The following is a 16,704-nucleotide window of genomic DNA, read 5'->3' on the forward strand; positions in this document are numbered from 1 at the left end:
ATAATCTGCTGCTGGTAATAGCCAGGTAATTCTTTTGCTACCTGCTCACATTCAACTTTGGAGAACATGTTGACAACTTTTTTTTGCCCCTTCAGTATAGAGATGGTGACTACAGCCTTATGATATATAACTTAATTTTTCCCTGTGTAAAACTCAATTCTTATAATAAAGCTTGGTCACAAGGCTCAGAGTAAGTCCTAAGCATACCGGCTGCTGTTCCCACAAGACTTTCAGTTATTCTTCTGATTATTGAGTAACTTGGTGGGTTTGACAAACATTAACCAACTTTTGTCTTCGAAGAAAATGTTGCACATGGAGAAGTGACACTCAGTTGATCACGTCCGTCCCTAAAATATATATTAAAGGGAATTTCTATTTATTTCAGATATTGGCATATTAAATTAAAACAATTAAAAAGTGTTGGTAATTTTTGACGATTGCACCTTTGGTTGCTCAGTTGTTTGCCACAGGGAAGGTGTTTAAAGGACTTTTCTTGAAAAGCCTGAGTCTTTCTGTTCACTTTTGCAGACATGCAGTGCTCCGTAACTAGGGCTCCTCGGACTTGGGCCAATTTGCCTTTCTTTCAGATCATAGTTTCTGAATGCTTCTTGGAGTGAGGCAGTTGCCGCATTGGTGCTCTTTCCTCTGCAGACCTAAGCCTCGGTCATCATTTTCTTCCCCTTACTTGTCTTCCGAAAGCTGCTGTTTGAATCCTTTTCTAGTCTGTCATTCTTCCGCTCGTTGAGAATTTCTACATCTCTCCTGTTTAGCCATTGTTCTGACAATGTCAAGACTTTTTTCTTTATATTCTATGGCACAGTAATTAGTTCATGTGTTTTTTGCAGGAACAACCTGTTCTGGTTGCTGTCCTTTTTGAAGTCTTGTTACCTTTTTAATGAAAAGGATCAAAGTGGAGAAGAGGTGGGTTGGTCTGGCTTAATATAAAGCAGTCTTCTGAGGCTCTTCCTTATTCACAGAGGCACAGGAGTGGAACTCTTTTTTTTTTTTTTGATTATTACAATGGTGAATAAAGTAATATTATCATGTTTTAAAGCCATAGGATAAAAGTACAGTTTCCAAGTGCATTTGTATGTTTAAAACAAACCAAAAAACAAAACCAAACAACCACACTAAGTCATGAAGCTATAATTATGCCAAGAGTTTCCTATATGAAACAAGAGTCTCTCGTAGTTTCTGGTGGAGTCTTTGCACCTGTAGTGAATTGTCATCATCCTTGAGAAGATCATTTAACAGGCCTATTAATAGCCTATAGATATTTTCTGCCTTCTCAAGGTACTTGTGGCCCAGTAGTTAGTACTGTTCTTTCATAGACTGGAAAACCAGAAATTTCCTCCTCTGCTTACCTTCATGAGTTATTACGTACATTATTGGGAGTTTCCCCTACCCATTCCATTTGAAGCAGCTACCTCTGAAATTAATGGTGGAATAATTGTTCAAAGTTCCTTTCTGCAGAGGGAGTGTTTGCCACTCTTCAGGTCGTTATATCTGAACACTGTATATATCTATACAGTGTTATATGACTGTAAACTTTCTTGATCTGGTAATTACCTGTTGAACTGGGTCACTCAACGAGGGGGTAATGCCATATAAGCCTCAGAAGTGGCCTTGCTGGTGATAGCTCTTTTATTTGAAATAGACAGTGTGGTATATCTTTTTCTGGGGGGGCTTTTTGGGTCATACATGGTGATGCTCAGGGGTTACTCCTGGCTTTGCACCCAGGAATTTCTTCTGGTGGTGCTCAGGGATGCTGGGAATCTAACCTGGGTTGGCCACATGCAAGGCAAACACCCTGCCTGCTGTGCTATCGCTCCAGCCCAGTGTGGTATATCTTAATGAAATATAAAAAGAGTTCCCTGGCATTTAATTATTCATTTAACTTTGACAAGCAAAATCTTTTGTAAAATGTTTGCTGGTTTTACATGACTGGAACAAGCAGATAATAGGGGCTAACATGACCTCCCTGTTCCAGTGTTCTACCTCTGTGTATCAGCCAATAAAATATCATACCTGTCGTCAGGCCTGGGATAGTTGCATATATACTGGCCATTGCTTATATGTACAAACTTCTATCATATTCCCAGGACAACAGAGCGTGCCAGCTTTTTACATAGCATTTACATTGTGTTAGGTTTTATAAGTAATCTTGAGGTGATCCGTGTACAGTATATGCAAGCACTTTGCCCCTTTATATATATTTTGAGCATTCTTGGGTTTTATTATCTGGAGGGGGGAGAAAGGGATTTCTGGTACTACCTCTCAGAAAATATTGAGGTATGGCTGTCATGGACAAAGACTGGAATCCTCAAATAATCAGTAATTTAGAGGTCATTGTTATGTGCCTTTCATCTGATAGCATGTCTCAGTTTCTGAACTTTTCAGACCTGCTCCTTCCCCCTTCACATGTTATTCCACAGTCCCTGGGAGTCTTCCTGGGTGTACCTCCATGACCTGACCAGGTAGCTTGTGTTTCATACTGTGGAGTCTGGCTTACAGTTTCATTTGGAATTGACTCTTATTTTCATCCTAGTTCTGCATTGGAGTTATGAGCATTATACACTACACTTTATTTGCAATGCAGTTCTATATTCCTGTATATTATCTTTAATACATATATATCCTATATGTGTATATATGTATATGTATGCGTATGTATATGGGCTGGAGTGATAGCACAGTGGGTAGGGCGTTTGCCTTGCATGCAGCCAACATGACCAACCCGATTTCAATTTCTCCGCCCATCTTGGGGAGCCCAGCAAGCTACCGAGAGTATCTCGCCTGCACAGCAAAGCCTGGCAAGCTCCCCATGATGTATTCGATATGCCAAACACAGTAACAACAAGTCTCACGATGGAGACGTTACTGGGCCCGCTCGAGCAAATCGATGAACAATGGGAGGACCGTGACCTAAAGTTGTTCACAATAATTGTTTATGTGCAACATTTCAACACCAGTCCTGCCACCATTACACCTTCCCATCACCATTTTGAATTTTCCCACCACCACCCAAGCCTGCCCCATAGGCAGATGCTAAATAATTTATTTTTTTTTGCTTGTTATGCATAATATGAGGTGTCATGAGTTCGCAAAAGCAGCCACGTGCTCCTGGAATTCTAGAATTTTTAAAGTTTTTGGGGTCTGGAGGATTTCTGTACTGTGCAGCTCTCTTCTGAGATTCATTTGTGAGTCTCTGATTCATGGCAGTTAATGTGCTTAAATGGAATCCAGAGACAGTTCTTGGTGTGACTACCAGGGAACCAGAAGGATGGGGAGGTGGGGAGAGGTCGCCCATCCCTGATTCCGTGAAGCCTGGAGTTTTCAGTCACCTGGTTTTTTCAACAGATTCATTCTCATGCATGCGGGGCTCTGGACTAGTCTGTGAAGATTGGCTGTGAGCATGGCAGTGATTTGGTTCAGGAGATTTGTGGCTGCTGGGGTTCATTTGGGGCAGGCAGATGGACACACCTGCCTCCCTCCTAGATGCCCCAGTAAAATCAGTCTGGTGTGGGGTGGGGAGCCACCTCTGTGGCATTATGCTCTCTTCTGAGATTCATTTGTGTGTCTCTGAATCATGGATGTTAATGCACTTAAATGGCCAGATTTTTATCTCTTTTAAGGTTTATTTATGAGTCTCTGAAGCAAGGCCTATAAATGAGCTTGTATAGTCTAACTTGAGCTGGTTTGTGGGCGTGACTCCCACATACCTAACTTTTGGCCATTTAACTTCTTGGTAAACTTGGTCCCAAGTTGTTGGGATTTGGCCAGACACAGAGCGGCAATTTTCGGGTATCAGGAAGCCTGAAGGCACCATCAGGCTGCTGATGCACTTGACCCACAGTTACAGGTACATCTGGGCTGCACTGTACCCTGGTGTATACCTTTCTAAGTGTTCCTTGGGAAACAAATGGAAACTCAGGTATCAATTTCCAGATTTCAATGCCTTTACCTCAGAATTGACTTACTTCAAATTGAAAATCACAGGAGTGTATTTTTTGCCTCCTTAATCATCGGAACATTAAAATATCTTCATTATTCTAACATTTTCCCAGTCAGTTACTAAGAAGTTTGTCATTCATTCATACAATGAATGAATGGAGTAGAAGTCATTGAAGTTAACATGACTTTGATTTTAGATGTTGTAGCTCCAAACCATTATCCATCAATTGCATTCATTTTTTTGATAATTAAAAAAAAGTACATTTTGGAGTTAGGAATCTTATTAAAATAAGACCTGTGGTCAATAATTTTTTATTAACCCCCTCCCGCACAAACAGTAGTTATTTCTGGTAGACAAACTACTTTGTGGTTTCCTTTCTATATATTTGATGACCAAAGAAACCAACAAAATCCAAACCCAAGTGACATGGAAGAATCACACTTCTTTGGGTGTAGGTTGTTTGGGTTGGTCATAAATCATGTGACTGATGTGGCTTAGAAAGGGAGAAGAGCGAAATTGTTACATTCTGGCCACCACTGTCACTATTACCCTGTTGTTCTTCAATTCGCTCAAGTGGGCCCACTAATGTCTCCATTCGTCCCTGTCATGTGCAAGTGTAGCCCGATGACATATTGGGGGCTCCTTCAGGGTCAGGGGAATAAGGACCATTCATTGTTACTGTTTTTGACATATCGAGTACGCTCCGGGTAGCTTGTCAGGCTCTGCTGTGCGGGCGGGATACTCTCTGTAGCTTGCTGGGCTCTCCGAGATGGATGGAAGCTTTGGGGGCAGCCTCTACTCACCTTTATAGGTGTTCCTAGTCAGGCATATAGGTGGGTATGATACTCTCAGTAGCCTGCCGGGTTCTTTGAGAGTGAGAACTAGAGAATAAGAGGTCCAATAGCTTGGTTTTAGAATCTGTGGATTGTGGCCGTTGATGGGGTTACACGGCAGGTGGGTGTAACTGTCTAGCTACTGGAAGGTGGGGGAGCTGGGTGGAGGAGGCCCAGTCCTGAATGGAGCAGGCTTGGAGATCTCAGCCCCGGGTCCTGCACACCTGGGTTCCTCTGCTGGTTCCTCGTCCAAGCGTGTGGACAGTGGTCTCAGCATGGCTTTGGCTGGTCTGAAGGTCTTCAGCTATCGGGGCTCTGCTTGGGGCGGAGAAGGAAACTCAACCTGCCCTCCTCCAAGGGGCTCTGGTGAGGACAGCCAGGTGCGGGGGCAGGAGACTTTGCCTTGTTCTCTTCCAGGAGCTATTTCATCATGAAATAGGAAAAGATTTGTTAGGATTTTTTATGTTTGCCTTTTACTGTAAGCAAGAAAAATATATCATTTCCTAGGAGTTTTCTTTTAAAGGTTGTCACTGTCACTGTCACTGTCCTCCCATTGTTCATCGATTTGCTAGAGCGGGCCCAGTAATGTCTCCATCGTGAGACTTGTTGTTACTGTGTTTGGCATATCGAATACGTCACAGATAGCTTGCCAGGCTTTGCTGTGCAGGCGAGATACTCTCAGTATCTTGTCGGCCTCTCTGAGAGGGGCAGAGGAATCGAACTCAGGTTGGCCATGTTGGCGGCGTGCAAGGCGAATGCCCTACCCGTTGTGCTATCACTCCAGCTCTTTAAAGGTTGTAATTAGGAAAAATTTTCAATAAATCCCAAAGTAGTAAGTAGCAGTGGGTCCCTCCGTTGTTGTCATCCAACAAACCATCAATTCCAGTTATATTCACCTCTGTTTGTAGGTCACTTTCTTTTATAAAATTTCAGTTTTGCTTTTAGGCCACACCCAACTACTCTAAGGGCTCACTCCTGGCAGGGTATGGGGGACAACATGTGGTGCTGGGGATCAAATCCAGGGATCAAATCTCTCTGATCCTTGTTTCAGCCCTATGAATAAATGAAGTTTTGAGCTCATTTGTCTTTATATAGACTCATGTACCTTAATGCCACGAATATAACATGATTTGAAAACGTAGACTTAATTGACATGTATATAATCAGTTAATTGAAATTTCATTTTATTTAAGGTAAGAAATAGACAAAATTCCGAATTAACCTTATTCTTTTTTGGGTAGGGGAGACACAGGACACATCTGACAGTGCTTGAGGGGCTATTCCTGGTTCTGTGCTCAGGAGTCACCTTTGACTATACTCCAGGACCACCAGTTGTTGTAGGGGACTGGCCACATGCAAGGCAATAGTCTTTACCTCCTGGACTCTCTTTCTTATTCACCCTTTATTTGGGGGGAAGAGTTCACTTTTTGAAAGATGGCCCATCGTGAAAAGCAAATTTTGGCAAATGAATCTTTTCTTCTGTGTGTCTCAAGAAAACACAGAAATCTGTTGTTAAAGATAGTCACATAAACTAAAAGGAACAAAATTCACATCAACTGTAAAAGTCCAAGAGAATTTTTTAATGCTCTGAAGCATGCTGGAAGGTTTAATAGTATCAATAAATATTTGCTTGTTGGTTGTTGTTCTGAACACTTGACACGAATCCCATACAGTCCTCTGAGAAGTGTGGCAGTTGTCCTTGTATACAGATTGGAAACTCCAGTTGGGATCGACTATGTCATTGGCCACACTCAGTCACTGAGCCATCTAGCTGGATTTAGAAGTCAGCAGTTCAGCTCCAGAAAGGTAGCTTTTAATAGCTTTGGTGGATTGCCTTGCTTGTCTTATAAGGGGAAACACGAATAGTTCACATGCTAAACCTGGCCCTCAGGGTTTCATCAAAAAGAACATGGTACTTAAACTTTTCCACGCGCGACCCTTTTTTACCCAAGAAAAGCAACATGGGTGAGTATTGCCAGAAGCATTTGAAGTTATTGGGTAGGCCGTTTGCCTTGCACATGGCCGACCCCGGTTTGATTCCTCAGTCCCTCTCAGAGAGCCTGGTAAGCTACCAAATGTATCCCACCTGCATGGCAGAGCCTGCCAAGCTCCCTGTGGCATATTCAGTATGCAAAAACAGAAAAAAGTCTCACAATGGAGACATTACTGGTACCCGCTCGAGCAAATCGATGAACAACAGGAGGACAGTGCTACAGTGCATACTTTTGAAATGATTTTTGATCTTTGCCTGTTAGAAACCTTTTACTGATGCCAAAACTTTGGACACCACATTCAGTTCCATGACACCAGGTGGGTTTACTGTGACATCACAGTGAACTAAGCCAGTAGGCAAGTGGTCAGAGAGAGAGAGTACAGTGGTTAAGGTGCATTCCTTCAATCCCTGAGTCTTGGCAGAGTTCAGCCTTAGTATCCCTGCATGTGGGCTGGAGCGATAGCACAGCGGGGAGAGTGGGAGAGCGTTTGCCTTGGGTTTGATTCCCAGCATCCCATACGGTTTCCTGAGCACCGCCAGGAGTGATTCCTGAGTACAGAGGTAGGAGTGGGTGTGGTCCTGGAAGCTTGTGAACATTGTTGGGATGGCCTGGTTAATCTCCAGCACTGCAGGGCACAAACAGCATGATAGCCTCCGGCACCAGCTTGGAAACAACAGCCCAGATAGTCAAGAATCCTTAGCCAGGGACCTAGGTCTCCTAATTACCACTTGGGGGACTCCCACACCCCCAAATAAAGAAGGTAGTTGAGCAGGACTCTCTTGTTTTCTGAAATGATGGAAATACCTTGTCTGCATGAGCAGTGGACAACTACTAATCACATTGAAAAAATTAAAATAATGCTAATGTGACTAAGAAACAAAAATTTAAGTTTCATTTAGTTTGAGTTAGATTTTAATGGTCGCCTGTAGCCACAACGGGTTCAGTAGTGGACACTCAAGTTATAGAGTTTGAAAGATCCAGGAGAATTCATAGTTTGCATTGTCCTGGAGGGCTATGGCAACCAGGATCAACAAAATTGATATTTTGTGACTCTGTCAGTGTTTTGACCTCATTAGGGCTATCAGGGGTTGTATCATTAAGCAGTAATGATTTTAATGAGAGTGAAAATATTTTGACAAATCAGATAATTGAATGCTTGAAACCATAATGCCTACAACAAAATCCTGTTTGATCTTCATCTTAAGAGCCCATCAGCCTACCGCATCTGGTGGCCTCCCTCATTAATTCCTTTGTAGCTGAGCAAAAATTGCTCTGACACTCACTTATGCATTTAAGTGTAGTAGGGAAGTTCTTGAGCAAGTTTTCCATCTTTCTCCTACAAACTGCCTCAGTGGGATTGCGCTGACGGAGCTTATTTCTATAAAAATACTCTAGGAAACTGTGGTAGTCAAGCTAGGTTTCATTTAAAGTGAGACCCCATAAAATTGGATATTAATACCTCCTGTAATGTACTTTCATTCAAGCCTTTATGAGCTGTTTAAACATAATTAACATAATTATTTCGTTTTTCTCTTTATGTTGATGGAAAGTGCTAGAGGAGTCCTTTCTATCAGCAAAGTGGGGATCCAGAATAGATTCAAGCAAAAGCCTCCAGATGGGGGTAGAGTTTGGATCATGCTTGACAAACGTAATTAAACATGTCTGCAGACCCCTTAGCCAAAATGGACGTTTTCTTTGTTTATGGGATTGAAATGTTATCATTAGCATTTAAGAGAAGGATTTGAAGTACTATAGCCATTTGCTCGAATTCAGTGACTAATTTAAACATTGGGTCTGGAACTCTTGTTTTGAAAGTTTCCTCCAAACGATGGGACTTCACATGGTTATAGGGTGTTTCAACAGGTAGTCTTTGCTCAGTTACTAATTTTCAACTGTAGCAGGATTGGAATACAAAAAGCCAGGCTTGGATGACTTTAAAGGGAAGAATAATGAACATCAGGTGAAACCTACCCTATTCTTGGCTCTGGTACCAGCTTCTGTTTGATGTTGGGAAAATCATTGGGTTGCTGTTTACTTTGATTTCTTCTCTTGGTAAACTTCTTTTGGGATGGGAAACCACATGTCACCAAGAAAATGATTTGGCTTCTTGAAAAGAGAAGCATGGTTTCTTTGTAGAAAAATGTTAGCTGTGATACGTTGAGTTCTTATGTGTACTCTCTTCTGTCTCATTTCCTATAAACTTTTAATGATGATTTAAGGCACAGGTGAGTTTCAAGGCATTTGGGGTTAATTATTTTCAATGTAGGTCACTGTACACTCTTTTCTCTAGTTATATTTCTTACTGATGCTTTAGAACTTGCGACGAACCAGTGATTCTATAGGCATAAGTAAGTTTATAAATGGGCCCTGCTTTTCTTCCTGTCCTGAGATGCTATATTATTTTAGTCAGGAAAAGGGTACTGCCCTTTTTTGGGTGATAGTTCCTCTAACCTCTTCCAACTCCGTCTCTTCCACCTTTAACCTCTTTTTCCTTAAGACTAATTTTCCCTTTTGAAGTCAGGCCTTCTCTATCATAAATATGGGCCTGTGATCTTCAAGCAAGTTTTTTATCCCAAGATTACTAGCAAGGAAAGCTTTCTGTCTTTAAGACCTGCAAGATATATGTCAAAATACAACCCCCCCCCACACACACACATACTATGTATAGAAGCCCACAAATGAATTCACCTCTGTTTGACTTGGTTGAAAGTGTATTTCCATCCTGAGATATGTTTTTATGCAGTTGATACTTACCTTCTAGTGCTAAATGACTACCCAGAGGTAGTCATGCTGTGCAGGTGGTAGCAGTTCCACTGTTGTGCACTGGGCCAGTATTCAGATCTAGCTCTCTGTTTACAAATCCTGTGGATTCCATAACTTAGAAACTGTACGCATGTGTGTACATGTTCACACATGCCAAATTAGCCTGTGTTCACACACACAACAGCTTGTATCAAGAACTTGAAATGACAGTTGAGCCCTGAACTCTTTTAAAATAGGAAAAATTAGTACAAAATTAAAAGGTTGCTAAGTTTGCTAAATTCAACTCCCTGGATTAGTTTGGTTTAAAAGCAGCTTTTGCATGTTAGCAACTTGTTTTAGAGTCAGGGAGATTTGTTGCGTAGACTGTAGAATGTTGCCTTCTGGCTATAGGGGAATGATTTCATGGTGGGACAATGTTTAAGGTATCATAGTGTGCTGCTTTATGGTAGAGCTTATCCTTTAGAGCTGGGGGTGGGGGGGGGGAGCGAAGGTAATTTAAGTCTCCTTTCACAGAAAGGAAAGGAAGCTGTTTCATAACTATCAGACCCATGACTTTCGGCAGGCCGAAAGTCCATGAGAGGCCACAGTCAGATGATGGATTCCTAGCTGGGTACCTACAGGTAGTGTAACTGTGGCTCAAGTGATTTTGTTATCGCTGTGTCAAACCACTCACCCAGTTCTGTCAGCTTCCTTCCAGCCACAAAAGTTTCCTTGCCTTGTGTGTGCACATTATGTTAGTGTAATATGTGTATAGAATTTGACATTTGTAAGCACAATCTAATCACAACTACTTGAACTGCTTACTATTAATACAGCATTAGAAGAATAAAAGATTCCATCACTATTCTCTGAATTTGGGAAAGTTACCAGCCAGAATAGCACGTTAAGAGGGAATGAGAAAGAGTGCCTTAACTATAATAATCTTGTGACTAGGGTCTAAAATAAGTACAAGGACTTTGTGTAGAAACATAAAACATGGAACAATACAAACTCCATTTATTTTTGGTTTAGGGGCCACACCCAGATGAGTTCAAGGCTTACTCTTAGATTTATGCTCAGGGATGACTTCTGGAAGCGGGGGTGGGGGTGAGGCGGAGGGGACTGTATGTAGTGCTGGGGATTAGTTCAGGGTTGGCCATGTGCACAGCAAATGTTCCACACCTGTACTCTCTCTTTGGCCCCCAGCAAGAGATATTTAAAATGTTCATTGAGGGTTCTCCTGAAAAAATGAGAATCAATCCAGTAATGGGTTGCTATAAGAAATCACCTTTTCCTTTTACGAAAGGGGACATTGAGCGTAGTGAAAAGAGGACTCATTGTAATTGTTGGAGTAGATCTTGTTTTGTGCTTCCTTCTACTTTGCTTGAGTTTTTTTAAACACTAGGAATTAGCTTGTATTTTTGTGGCAGGGTAAATATGGCAAGGGACCTTCCAATTTCAGAGGTATTTTGAGATTTGTAGCTTTTATCAACTAGTTAAGGAGTGGTTTTCAAGAGTGGAGTTTTTTTTTTTCTGTTTTCTATAACTTGGGAAGGGGAATCTTTTGATTTTTTTCCTTAAATTTTTCTTTTATCATGTAGGTCTTGAGGTACATAAGCACATAAGTGACACCTTTTTATACAGAAAATATAGATATGATTGTCAGAATACAGGCACAGTATTGAGTTATAGAGTTTCAGTTATGCAGCCTCAAAGGATTTTAATCTGTGGGTACAGCAGTGATCATCTGAATCTGACCCCCCCAACCAAACTTGTTCTAAGACCTTCACCCGGCAGTATCTTGACACATGGTTATCAACCTGTATTGGACTGCTGTGATCCACTACCAAGGCATTTGCATCTCATCTTGGAACTCACTGATTCTGTGCTCACCTGCTATTATTCTGCTGCTGAGACCTGCCAGTGAATTTTTCTTTTCACCCGTCAGATTTTTTTAGTTTTGTCACTTTCGCTTGTAGTTTTCTCATCTCTACTCTCACATCCTCTTTAGTTTCATTAGCCGTCTTTCCTATTGTTCCTTTGCGCTCCTTAAACATTCTCATCATTTCCTCTCTACAGCCCGGATCACAGAGATGATTTAACCGACTCTTACAGGTTGGGTCTTCAGAGGTACCATCTTCACCCACTAAGTGTGGTGAGTTTCTGCACTGTTCTCCCGTTGTCCCCGCTTATAGGATTATGAATGTGTTGCCAGATCCAGCTGTGCTCAGTGTTTGTATGGAGGTGGGGGGGGGGGGGTGTCATGTGACCCTGTGCTCCTGGGAGGGGCAAACATTATTCGTCTTGCTCTGGGAGACTTGTCCTGCTCTGTCCTGGGTACTTTGGCTGGGTGCCTGTTTTGTTTCTGCCACACGCCTGGGTGTTGTTAGCAGGGTTGGGAACACAGTGTGGTACCATCTGCCAGCGCTTCTCAGGCACATGGACTGGGGCTTGGGTCCTGCTGTCCTTTCCAGGCTCCAGGCTGCTTTGACTGGGAAGCTGGTCCATTTCCAGCACTCACCTGGGAGTTGAGAAGGGTTTGAGGAAGCTATGTGGCTGTCTCACAAGGCATTTGGATTCAGAGGATGGAGACTGGCTTCTACCTCTCTCTTATGTTAGTCCTGCTTCTTTCTCTTAACTCCCAGTTTGGGCTCAGATGTCTCTTTTTTTTTTTAAAGATAAATTACTATTGTTTAGGTAACATGGTTACAGTAGTGTTACTGATTATGGTATTGATGTACAAGGTTACCTGCATCTTCATTGCCACCAAAGTACTCATCTTCACTGTTAGGATCAATGGGCCAGCTTTAGAAATCTAAAGGTTTCTTTGGGGTTTTGACTTCTGTACATAACTGACAGAGTCACTTTTGAGAAATAATTAGGTAACTCTTTTTTGGTACACTTTTAAATGGAGCTCAAATTACGATGCTTAAAGATAGGCTTTCTTTGACATTTTTTTTAAATTTTAATTTTTATTAGTGAGACCATGAGGTACAGTTGTAGACTTACAAGTTTTTGTGCTTGGGTTTCAATTATAAAATGATCAAACACCCATCCCTCTACCAGTGCCCATTTTCCATCACCACGGATCCCAGTATCCCTCCCACCCCCCACCCCCCACATCCCACCCTGCCTCTGTGGCAGGGCATTCCGTTTTGTTCTCTCTCTCCTATTGGGTGTTGTGGTTTGCAAAAGAGGCAATGGGTGGGCAATCAAGTTTGGTCTATAGTCTACTTTCAGCACGCATCTCCCATCCTGGGAGGATCCTCCCAACACCCTTTACTTGGTGCTCCCACCTCTATTGGAGCTGCCCTTTTCCCCTAGCATGTGTGGCTGGCCTCCAAGCCATGGAGCAAACCTCCTGGTACTAATCTCGGCCACTCTTGGGTGTTAGTCTCCTATTTTGTTACTTTATGTTCCCCAGGTGAATGCAATCTTTCTAACTTTGACATTGTTTTTTGAGATATGTGCCTGGAAGACACAATTGAACCAGATGCTTTACCTTATATCCCAGTGAATATGTGTTTGTATGTGTATATACATAGACATACATATATATACATATATACATATATATATATGTATATATACATATATATATATATATATATATATATATGGGCTGGAGCGATAGCACAGCGGGTAGGGCGTTCGCCTTACAAACGGCCAACATGGCCGACCCGAGTTCGATTCCTCCGCCCCTCTCGGAGAGCCCGGCAAGCTACCGAGAGTATTCGATATGCCAGACACAGTAACAACAAAGTCTCCAATGGAGACGTTACTGGGCCCGCTCGAGCAAATCGATGATCAATGGGAGGGCCTTTACCATATATATATATATATATATATATATATATATATATATATTTGGGGGCACACTCAGCTGTGCTCAAGGCTTATTCCTGGCTCTGTGCTTAGAGATCACTTCTGTTGGGCCTCAGGGGGCCGTAGGTGGTGCCAGGATTGAAACTGGGTAGGCCGTGTGTAAGGCAAATCATACTGTTACTCTGCCACTCATAAAATTATTTTTGTGTGTTTTTAACGGAGTCAGTAATTTTAGAAATCTGTATTTGCTCTTTGTGATGCAATTCCAGGCTATTCTGTTTTACTGAAAAGAATACCATTCAACGATCCCCTGAATTGATTATATGACCCAAGAATGGGTCTTGACCTGCAGTTCAAAAAACAGAACTCCATAGCAACCTAGAATAAGTTTGTTTCTTTTTCACATGACAACCCTTCAGTTCAACTGGGCTAGCTTGTTTGCCTTTAGTCCTCTGCTAGTGGCTTGTGCTCTTAGTTTTTGACGTTTTTCTTTGTGTAATTTGATGTTTTGACTCACCACCACCTGTTCCACTGCTTCTATAAACTTTTGGTCCGTAACGTCTTTAAAAAGTAGGTGACCAGAAAAATGTAACCTAAAGTTTAACTGGTCTAGATCTTTTTTCTCCTTTCTTACTATTGTCTGCTCTTCTGTTGCACTGATTTTCCTACAAATATTCATTCCGCCCACATGTACTAAGCCCGACTGTGTGTTGGACTGTTCTTGGTTCTTAGAGGATACAGCAATGAACAAAACAAGTCTTTGCATTCGGAAAGTGCATTGTAAAGGACTGTGCTTAGCTTCGAGGAAGATGGTGGTGAGTCATCCGCAGGCCCTCGTCCATGAGCTCTGGTTTAGTGCTCAGTCGCATGTGGACTTTTATGGCTCTGTTTGTGTGCTTCCTAGGCATTTCCCCTCTGAATTGTGAACTCTTCCTGCCTTTGCTCTTGAGTGTACGTCTCAGCAAAGACAAAATGTCAGCTTCCAGGGAGCAGAGCTTATGGCCTGTTATTTTTTTTTGAAAAAAAAATTTTTAAAAATGTCTGGAGGGCCGGGGATGTAGCTCAGCACATGTTAGCATGTAACCTCAACACATGTTAGAGGGCATGTGTTGCATGCCTGAGCCCCCAGTTTTATTCTTGGTCTCAGTAAATAAAAATAAATAAATCAACAGAAGGATCCTATTGATAAAAAACACATATACCTAAAAGATCCATGGAAAGTAGAACATTAAATAAACCTGAGTTCAAAAAAGCATTATTTTTTGTGGGTTTCAGAGTGCTAATGGGAGGGCTGGATATTTCCCTTATCTGTGATGAAAGCCTGTGAATTCTTTCCAGGTCACATAGGGGTCTTTAATTCTTGGCAATGATGAAGTATACTTTGAAAATAAAACAAAAAAATTCTAAAGTGATTTTTTTTGGGGGGGCCTGGGTAAATTCGGACTAATGTTAATAGCTTTAGAGATGGAATTGACTTTTTACAAAATGTTTTATGAGGAAGATGTTTGAGTGATCAAAATAGATAAGCGATATGATAGCTGTCTCCAAAGCCAGCACCCACAGCACATAACATCTGCATATATGAAATTATATAAACAGTGAGCAAGTCACATAAATACAATTTTAATCTGATGTGAGGTAGTAGAATTAATATGGAAAGAATAAGTGGAGGCCTAGTATTTGAAGTAGGTAGTCATGGATTGGTTAAAGAGTTCATGTCTAAGTTAACGATAATTGAGGGAATCTGAGACATTTACAAATCTTTGCTTCGGTGAAGTGGCAATTAATCTTTTTAAATATTGGGTCCAGAGAGATAGTCCAGGGCTTAAATCACACGCTTGCCTGTGTCTGAACCTGTTTAATCCTCCAGCACCCCAGAGTCCCCTAAACATTGCCAGATGTGGCTGTCATGTACCCTGCACACAGCAAGGGTGGCCTTGGTGGTTTCTGGCTAAGAGAGCATGAGCAGTGCCGCATCCTCAGCTGTCACAATGAACTGTGGGCTGCTTGGTCGACAATTGCCGGAATGTGTTGGGATGGTTCTGAGGCCCCTAAACTCCACCTGGGAGGCAACCTCCCTACCTAGTAAATGTAGCCGTAGTTTCTTCTTTCTGTTGGAATACTTAGCAGATTAGCAAATTGTCATGGAATTTGTAACTATAACTCTGACAGGAGAAACTAATGTTAAGAATGAGAATATCTGGGAAGCAAGCCTTAAACAGACATTAGTCAACCAGAGTGGGATTGTACAGATTGGGCGGGGGGCGGGGAGTGGAGAGGAGGGGGGTGTTTGTGTGAAAATCTTCCTGGGGGTGGTGTTTTCACACAGACCTCTTCTTTTACTTTATTCTGCACTACTTAGATATCAATTAAGCTTTCCAGTCCAAAGTTAACAGATGGCGATTTATGCTGGACTCATAAACAAAGCCCCAGAACATTACTACACTTAATTGATGAATGCTCTCTCCCTTCCATGAACAAAGATTTTGGTCTTCATTGTGGTTGTCTGAGAGAGAATTAATGAATTCTTTTCTGTGATCTCAGTAGAAAGGCACCCATGATAAAAAATACTTGATTTCTCTTTTGCTTCCAAGGAAGAAAATTTAAATATTTTTAAGTTGCCTAGTAATGTTTGTTCACAAAGGTGGCCTAGAAAGAACTTGGGCAGTGAGTATTAAAGTCATCTTATAAAAATCATGTTTTTTGTCTTCAGAGCAAAATGATGCCTTAGATTCAGAAATAGTAACCGGAACAAAATACTACACAGAAAAAGAAGAACATGTCTAATGGTATAATTATAGGCAAGCACTCAAATTAGCTCTCATATTTTAAACTTTCCATGAACTCCCAGTTGACTTTTTGAAAAATGAGATGATACTTTGTACTAATTCTTAAAATGCACTCTTCCCTGCCTTTGAAATATGTGAAAATAGTTATTTCCTGCTGGTGCCTTAGAGATGGATCTTAGGGCTGGGAAGACAAGCCCCGGTGTGGTGTCCCTGTCCAGTGGGGTGCAGAATTCTGCATCCTGCATTGCGAGCAGGAGAGAGCTAATTTGGCTACCCCACTGGCAGCTGTAAGCCGGTGTTCGTTTTCTTTTGTTTGGAAGTGGTACAGTTCAGATTGGGAAGGAGTCTACCTTGTCTTTTTCCTGCTGGCTTCTTTGAAATGAGCAGTAGGTTGATTGAGATAAATTTTTCAGTATGCCAAAGCATTTAGATTGCAGCAGATGAAAACACTGGCGCCTCTGGTTGAGGGCAGTCGGACTATTTTGCTTTGACTTTAATGATAGCTTTCTGCTCACTGTCACCCAGGCCTCTTACTTGTCTTCTCGCAAATGAGGGAGGCCATTCAG

General features: G+C 41.8%; 1 protein-coding gene across 4 annotated transcripts in view; it reads left to right on the plus strand.

The window, feature by feature from the left end:
• FNDC3B (fibronectin type III domain containing 3B) overlaps positions 1-16,704 on the plus strand; it is a 377,218-nt gene that overhangs the window by 29,567 nt on the left and 330,947 nt on the right. The gene's annotated exons all lie outside the window — the stretch shown is intronic.

The sequence above is a fragment of the Sorex fumeus genome, unplaced genomic scaffold, assembly GCF_029834395.1.
Source record: "Sorex fumeus unplaced genomic scaffold, SorFum_2.1 ptg000010l, whole genome shotgun sequence".
NCBI lineage: Eukaryota > Metazoa > Chordata > Mammalia > Eulipotyphla > Soricidae > Sorex > Sorex fumeus.